This window comes from Paramormyrops kingsleyae, chromosome 21 (genome assembly GCF_048594095.1).
Source record: "Paramormyrops kingsleyae isolate MSU_618 chromosome 21, PKINGS_0.4, whole genome shotgun sequence".
In the NCBI taxonomy this organism is placed as follows: domain Eukaryota; kingdom Metazoa; phylum Chordata; class Actinopteri; order Osteoglossiformes; family Mormyridae; genus Paramormyrops; species Paramormyrops kingsleyae.
This window is the reverse complement of record NC_132817.1, coordinates 280,240-286,785: the sequence shown is the minus strand read 5'-3', so window position 1 is coordinate 286,785 and position 6,546 is coordinate 280,240. Positions and strand designations below refer to the sequence as shown.

General features: G+C 37.9%; 1 long non-coding RNA gene across 1 annotated transcript; it reads right to left on the bottom strand.

The window, feature by feature from the left end:
• Positions 1-1,860: 1,860 nt before the first annotated feature.
• Positions 1,861-4,807, bottom strand: LOC140581486 (uncharacterized). The gene is made up of 3 exons (XR_011984564.1): positions 4,441-4,807; positions 2,950-3,436; positions 1,861-2,759 (listed from the first exon to the last, which is right to left on the bottom strand). It is a non-coding gene; the product is annotated as an uncharacterized lncRNA (long non-coding RNA).
• Between the last annotated feature and the right edge of the window lie 1,739 nt (positions 4,808-6,546).

The following is a 6,546-nucleotide window of genomic DNA, read 5'->3' as shown; positions in this document are numbered from 1 at the left end:
GCCTGGGGTCTTCTGTCTTTGCTTTCCATCCTGTAACCCAGGATGTTGAGGGTCGGTGACCGGCTTTAATCCAAGATGATACAAAAGGCAGAGGGTCAAATTGCTCCAAAGGGGGTCCATTCAGATCCACGAAGAGAAGCGAGGAGAGGCTTTGTTCACGCAACTTGTTGCCGAGCTAACATTCAAATACCAACTCAGTTAGAAGTTCAAGTGGTGACGTAAACGTAGTACCGTAATTTTCGGACCATAAGACGCACCGGACCATAAGACGCACCTAGTTTTAGAGGAGGGAAATGAAGAAAAAAAAAATTCTGAACCAAATAGTGTCCTAAAATATTTTATGTCAACCATCCTTACCTGGCCACATCCCTCCCCCCTTTTATGGCGCTGATGGGGGTGTATCTGGATCGCGTTTCACCGCTGCGTTGTTCAGCAAATTACCATGCGAATGCGATTTGAATATGCGCTAATGCGGCTATTTAGAATGTGAATAGCGATCTTCGGGTGACAGCGGTACTATATACACGCCCCCGATGCAGGTAAAACAAAGTAAGGTGACATGGTTTGATTTTTTTTTTATTTATTTTTTTTTATTTAACGTAATTTTGAAAAGACAGAAGCCAGCGTTTTTTCATTATTCTACATTAAGATTTCAGTGAGATATAAACTGAAATAGACGCGAAAAGTACGCTGTACAATGCACTCGAACCCAGAAGGTTAAAGCACGTGAGCAGAGCAATATTCGGACCATAAGACGCAGGGACTTTTTCCCCCCACTTCTGGGGGAAAAAAAGTGCGTCTTATGGTCCGAAAAATACGATAATTTCAGTGCAGCGCCGCCACGCATGGATGGTCACAGCAGGAGACAGCGGAAAATAGTGTTCGGAAATAGTAATGTAATGAGCGAATAAACACACAACATTGACACATTTTTAATATCATCATTTATTTCAGGAACCTTAATGTACAGAAAATGAAAATCTATAGGCGACACAAAAAATGGAAAGTGTTTTAGAGCTCCCCCTAAATGTCTCAAAGTACTGTAGGCTTTTCAGGGGAGCCGATCTCCCCTTAGCTCCCCCGTAATTCGAACCCTGCCTGTATTCTCCGATAAACTGACGTCTGCGCCTTTGTCTCCGTTCCGTCCCCTCTCGGCAGGACAATAGTATTATAATTAAATGTATTAATGGTTTATTATTAATATAAAAATAATTAATAAGAAATCTTTATTTTTTTAATGTATTTTATTATTTAATAGTTATACTGTTACTGTCTATTATTGTCTAAATGTATTTTTCCTGTCTAAATATATGTATTCAGCTAGTGTAAACATGTACGATGCTATCACAGCAAATGCGAGACTGAGACTGAAGCCTTACCCTTTGTTTCCGCTGAGAGACATGCGGCGTGACTCATTTCCCCGCGCAAAAAAGTTATCGTAGGTCGGCGTTCACGGTTTGAATTCTGAGATTCAGATCGAGCTCTAGGTAATTTTTTTTCAAACTGCTTGGTTCGACTTTTAAGAAATTCGAGTTCTAATGAGTTTGAGAACTGAGGTACCACTGTAGTTTCAAACTTTCGGCTGTGGAGGGAAATAGCAAAGGAGGATGTTTAACATTAGGAAAACATGATAAGCAATAAAAATACTGTTATTAAATATATTAGTAAGGTTTTGTATACAATCTTATGATGTAACTAAAATTGTAATCATGAATATTTCCATAAGTAACTAATTTAATTACAGTTACTAGAGAAAAAAAGTGTAACGGATTACGATTACATTTTTTTATAACTAAATTACGTAATGCAACCTGGACATATCTTCACAACACTGGCAGGGGGTGTTACAGAGTAGGGCTGTCACGATTATGAAATTTGGCTGACGATTAATTGTCCAATAAATAATTGCGATCATGACGATTAATTGTCTGTTTTAGGGCTTTGACGATTAATTGCCTGTTTTAGGGCTTTGTCGATTAATTGTCATACAAATTGTTGTGATTATTTAATTGAATCCCTTGTAAATTGTCACTTGCAATAACACATTAATACACTTAAAGCCTTTAAGTATTAAAGTAATTTATTAAATGAAAAATATGTATCTTTCAGAAATGTGTACATTTAAAGAAAAAATGTAAATGTATATGAAAGTATAAATAATAGAAACAATCACCATAAAGTTACCATAACACAAAAAGGACTGTCGTGTCAATATCTCAAACTAAAGTAAAATATAAATATATTTTACAAATTTGAAAATTCTGTAAATAACAGAAACAATGAATCACAAATATAAACTATGACCATAACAGAACAGGCCATAAAAGTCAAATTCTGAAACAAAAACAATCATGCTCCTCAATGGCTTGGTAGATTACGGGAAAGAAACACTAGCATGTTGAGCTTTTCTGGCTTAAGACAGCATCTAACTGGGGTGACAATATTGCCAGCTGTACTGAACATTCTTTCAGAAGCAGTGCTTGTTGCACAAATGCACATGTACTTTCTTGCCAACTTGGAAATCAAAGGAAACCTGGATTCATTGTCTCTCCACCACATCAGAGGGTCTGCCGAGTTATCTAGTGCTTCTTCCTGTAGGTACCTTGACAGTTCAGCATCAGCTTGCTCTCTTTTTGTTAAGCCATGTGTAGAAGGTTGAGCTTTTCTTTTCTGCAGCAGATCACACAGTCTCTTCTTTTTTGGAGGAGGTGCAGAAGATGTTGTAGGCACATCATCATCTGCCGCAGCTCTGTCAGACACTGTAAAAAGTAAAGGGGTAGCTTTTACCTTAAGCAGGATGTCTACCTAATACAACCCTTAAAAATTACTTTTGTTAGTGTAATCTTGTGTTGGTGTATATATACACTGAATAAAACCAGTTAATTTAGATTGCAGCATGAACATTTTTAGGTCATATTTTAGGTAAATATTTTACAGTGTACTTCCCACCTTGTTCAACATTGTGTCCTTCCTCTGTCATCTCCATTATCTCTTTTAAAAGCTGGCCTTTGGTGTCATCTATAATTGCAGCTTCAAAGTGGGCCCTGTATCTTGGATCAAGAAGGGTGGCCTTTCTCAAGAGCTCTTGAAGTGGAGCTGGGCTATACTTTTCATCAAGTACAGCGCACATTTTTTTCTTGATATTTGAAGTAAGAGTTGTGTCATTGGAGTCAGGGGATAGGAGTTCATCTTTTAAAAGGTCTAGAACAGGCTCGACCGAAGACACCGTAAGATACTTTTCCACTAATAGAACATCTGTGAAATCAGCCACAGGTTTCAGTGCCGCATTAATGGACTCAAGGACGGATACATCCTGCCAGGTCGGGTTTAGGTGTCCATGTTTTCTGTCATCAATCAGGACACGTCTGATTGCAGGTATTTGCTCCAGAACTCTGTCTATCATTTTTTGTTTTGTTCCCCAGCGTGTAGAGACATCCTGGAGTAAATATGACATGTTTGTTATAGTTTATATAATTATTAACTATATATATAAAATAAAAACATTAGTTTTAGAGATTATATAGTATAATTTAAAGTAGAAAATTGGTTTGAGGATTATAATACAGGGTTTCTGCGGGGCATTAAAAAGCATTAAAAGTCATTAAATTGATTTTGCGAAAATTAAGGCCTTAAATGGCATTAAAAAGCATTAAATTGTTTTATATGGGCATTAAAACCTTACATAGTGTTGAAGAAACAAATATTACCAATTTATCTTGAATATAGCCTGTATAATTAATAACTTTGATTCACTGTCGCGAAGTATGATAAACACGGAACCAGTTTGGTAATTGCTTCTAGCCGCTCCGAAATTGTGTGACACAGACTTTTTAAGAGCGGCGACTATGATGTGGAGGAGAAAAAATAAAGCAGAAAAATGGGAAAGTGCAAATTCCAGAAAACGTAGCTGGAGGATGAACAGTTTAGGACATGGTTGCAGCCTGTTGAAGGTCAAAATGGAGAAGGATTTTGTAACGTTTGTAAGAGGGTGTTTAAGTTGGGTACAATGTGAATCAACGCCGTTAAATCGCATATGAAGTCCGAGGGACATAAATCGGCACTAAAAAGCAGACAGCAATTAACGATGTCTAGTTACTTCTCCGTGACTACTACTACAAGTAATTTTAAGCTGTCTCCTGATCCATTTCTAACTATGTTCAGCAGAGGAATATATGTTCATTGTTGCCTCATTGTAAGACCGCATGAAAAATGCATTATAATATACACGCATTCATACACAGGCGTGTTAGTTATTTGTTGCGTATGGCATTAAAAATGTTAGAAATGGCATTAAAAAGGGCATTAAAAGGCCTTAAATAAGATTTGAAAATCCTGCAGAAACCCTGTAATATATTTTTTAAAAGATAAATTTACTTTATACTTTTTTTACTTAATTTAATATACAAAATAAAAATACTTTTAATTAAATATTTAACTTACCAGAACTAAATTATGCTGAGGAATGTCGGCCTCCATCTGTGCCTTTTTCAGGTCTCTTCTTTTTAACCAGCTCATGCTGAACGTGTTCACCAGATTCCTGCAAAGTCCTAGGGCACGTGCTGTGCGATCCTTCTCACTTGCTATGGCATTTGTAACAGCCAAGTGGAGATTATGGCCAAAACAATTTAGCCATGGCCAGCCAAGTTTGCCCACTGCAGCCACAATATTAGCCCCATTATCAGTGGTAATGCAGGAAATTTTTTTCTCATCTAATTCCCAATCTGATAAAATGCACTTAAGAGTTTCTGAAAGTGTATCAGCAGTATGGTTCTCTGGGGTGTATCTTGTCTCTAGACATTTTGATACTAGTGTCAGTTGTGAGGTAATGTACTGTCAGGCTCATGTACGGGGTCATATTTACACTGGACCACATGTCTGTTGTGGCTGAATAAAAATCAATTTCTTTAAAATCCTTGAGGATTTCATCCTTCACTTCCCTGTATAAATTTGGAATTGCTGTTTTGGAAATATACGTTTTCCCTGGCAATTCATATTGCTTGTCAAAGTTGTAAAGCATTTCTTTAAATGCTGGTTTCTCCACAGTATTAAAAGGCTGCATTTCCTTAGCGATGTATCTCGTGACACTGTCGGTCAGCGTGCGCCATTTCATACTGTCGCGTTTATATTTTGTTACCCGTTCGAAGGCCTGACTGGAAGTATGAGTGGCTGTGGATGACTTCAAAACTTCGGCGAACTCTGTTGGGTGATGTGCTTTCAGGTGATTCCTAAGATTTGTGGTGTTGGCAGCTTTCGCTGGTATTTCTCTCCTACAAATTCTAACTCAAAATGATGGAGAAACCAACAGGGCAATATCATTTGAATGTAATGCTCGTAATTGCTCAGCGTAATGAGTTCAGAGGGAGACCGGTAGAAGTAGAGTGCTGCAGGTACTACAGCGCCCCCTTGTGTCTTCTAATAGTGGGCAATAATAACGATCATCTGTAATGACCGCGATTAGACCAATTAATCGCGATCAAACGATTATTTAATAATCGTGACAGGTCTACCTTTAGTCACAATAGTGTACTCTAAGCCAGTTATGGCTAAATTTATGATAAGTGGCTGGCTTGAAAGAATCAGATCTTGTAACATTAGCCATTTTATATTATGCAAATGAATGCAAAAGTCACTTATTTTTTATTGGCAGACAAAGTGACTGAACTAAGATTCGAAGACATTCTTATTTTCATCACTGGAGCAGATGCAGTTCCTGCCCTGGGCTTTCCAAGTAAGCCCTTCATTGATTTCTATGAACAGGAGACATGCCAGCGTCGTTTGCCCTATGCATCAACCTGCATGATGTGCTTGTACTTGCCAAGAGTAAGTACAAGAGTAAGTACACACAGAAAGAAAAACTGCATCAGATGCTATCACAGGCTGTAAGAGACTCTTTGGGATTTGGGAAGGTGTAGTCTTTGTTGGGCAGTTTTACAGTGGCATTTATTAGGATTTACTCTCAGTCAGTTTGCACTCTCAAAACAGAACAAACCATATTTGCAATTATGGGTTTGGAAACAAATGTCTTTTTATTTGTTCGTATTTTTCAAAAATGCATTGTTTGCACATTAAGTATATGTTCATTGAAAAATGTTTCCAATCTCTCCAGCACAGACCAGAAACTGTTCCTTCAGATCTGTTATTCCATCCAATGCATTCCGAAGAGCCTGGTGTTGTTCAGAGCTTATGTTATTGATTGGTAGTAACACAGTCACTGCTCGTTCAAGGTCTTCACTGTTTGTCTGTAATTGGCTGAGGTATATGCCATGTCTTGCCAAGCCAGCTTCCAGGTTTTCTTGGCTGTAAGGGTCATCTCCAAAGACATTGTTGAGAGCTGTTGAGTCACGCTCACTGTTGGCTAGCATGCCCTCCATCCACAGTTGTGTTGGTGTACGGTTGTTAGCTGATCTGATTCTATGGTTGTTCAAAGCATGTCTAAATAAATCCTAGTTTTTTTTTGGATTTCTGGCTTATAGACCACTTGTAGTGCCATTTTCTGAGTGTTATCTGCAGGATTCAATATCTGTTCATCTTCAAACGAATAGAAAA